This window comes from Camelina sativa, chromosome 17 (genome assembly GCF_000633955.1).
Source record: "Camelina sativa cultivar DH55 chromosome 17, Cs, whole genome shotgun sequence".
Lineage (NCBI taxonomy): Eukaryota > Viridiplantae > Streptophyta > Magnoliopsida > Brassicales > Brassicaceae > Camelina > Camelina sativa.
Window position 1 is genome coordinate 29381668 of NC_025701.1, and position 2195 is coordinate 29383862.

Sequence of the window (2195 nt, forward strand, 5' to 3'; positions counted from 1 at the left end):
AAACAAGACAATGCAAACTCAAGGCAAACAAACTCAAATAGCAAATATACTGAAAATCAAGAATTAACAAGAGAACCTTGGGCAAGGTAATTGACTTGGGAGATAGCTAAGCAATCCTAGATGTCTAAGTAACAATCAAGAACAATCCTATGGTTAGAACACTAATGCAAATCAATTCATTTCCATGATAGAGATCCTATGCTAGTCAAATGATAATCAACAATTTCCAAAGGTAATCAAAAGACAAGCATGCATTAAGAACAAGTTCAAACACCACTAAACACCCTAATCAACAATTTCCATTGGTTAGGAATGAAAAGCTCTTAAAAAGTTTGGTTCAGGAATTTCATCAAACACCTTATGGGCATTGGAAATCCTAAAGTCTAGATTAAAGCTTGATCAAGGCTATCTAGCAATATTATCACAAATCAAGATAGGAAATGCATAAAATAAGCCCTAGACATCATAGATCAACCATCTATCTCCCTAATCTACCAAGCCCAAAGTTCTTAAAAGATCTACTCACTAATCATCATGATCACACAAAGGAAAGAGGTTTGTCTTTGTGAAATCATAATAAAAGCTTGTAGATTAAGAGATTAGAAAGACAAATTGCTATTAAAACTGGAAAATCCACCAAAGATTCAACAAAACCAAGTATGGAAATGCTTAAGAACCCTAGGTGGCTACTTAACAAAAACTAATACAAGAGATAAATGATAAGATAAGAAATAAGAGATAAGAGATCAGTCTCCACAATTAGGGTTTGAGTATTTATAGGAAAACATAAACTAAACCGGAACAAACCGGATTGAAATTAAACAATTCAGAGAAAACCGAAACAAACCGGATTTTGGTCTCAAAATGGTGCTTGATCGACCATTGGTCGATCTCTTGGTCGATTGGTCAAGTCTCGGAAGTCTGCTCAAGTCCAGCACAAGTTGATCGACCCTATGATCGACCAAATGGTCGATTATTGAAATCTGAAGTCCGTTCAAGTCTTGGGATGAGTTGATCGACCACGTGATCGACCAAATGGTTGACCGTTTTGTCTTGTGGCTCCAGTCTTCACTCTGGTTGTATATACGTTCACCAAAACAGGTATAACTCTTAATACACACCTCCGATTGGCCTGAAACTACCTCCATTGCAAAGCTTACTCAATTTCTAATAACTTTGGTGAAGAACTCTGGAGCTAAATCCCAAGGAAAAGTCTTCATACGAGTAGATCTTTGAGGGACTGCAGATTGGTTCCGAATCATCAATCATCTTGTGTTGAAGTCCGAAGTTCGGCTCGAGTCATGATCGACCATTTGGTCGGTTGCTTGGTCGATCGTTGATGTCTGGTTCGGCATGATCGACCATTTGGTCGATTGCATGGTCGATTGTTTTGTCCTGCGTCCAGTCCGAGGGATCCGAGAGTGTTTCGATCGACCAAATGGTCGATTGTTTGCTCGATTGCTTGAAGTCCGAGAATCTGGTGATGCGATGATCGACCATTTGGTCGATTGGCTGGTCGATTGTTCGGCCTCCTTGTCCTCATTTCATTTCCTTGCAAATTCTTGACTTATTTGGCTCCAAAGCACACTTTCCTTGCATATCTCCACTCCAACACCTGAAATACCAGACTTGATGCACAATGCAGCCTAAACAACCTAAATGCTCAAGAATATGCACAAAACAATGAGGAAATAAGCTTTAAAAACTCATAAAAACACAAGATATCAACTCCCCCAAACTTATATTTTGCTAGTCCTCTAGCAAAAACCAAGTGAAAAACAAGGGAGAGAGGGTTAAAGATGGGACTCAGAACCACAAGGCATGAGACAAAGGATTCAAACCAAAGTCCTTAGATGTAGTTCAATGGTGCTAAGATCAATCAAAGTCCTTACAAATATTTTTCTATGCTTAACACAATGCATCACTCTAGTTCATCTTCTATCTATTGGCAAAGACTTGCAATCCTATTGAACATCTCTTTCACATTTATTATAGTGTTTGGTGTGATCTTGCAAATGGGAAATAAATCAAGCTCAATTGGTTTAAGGGAAAGGCTGTTTATTAAGTGGTTGGAAATGGTGTTTTTGGGTGGTTAACTCTCAAACAAAGAGGAATGCTAGACAGTCATGAAATCTATCTAAGACCGAGAATAATTTGGGCATACAAAGCTTAGCTCTTGATGTTCTACCCACCTA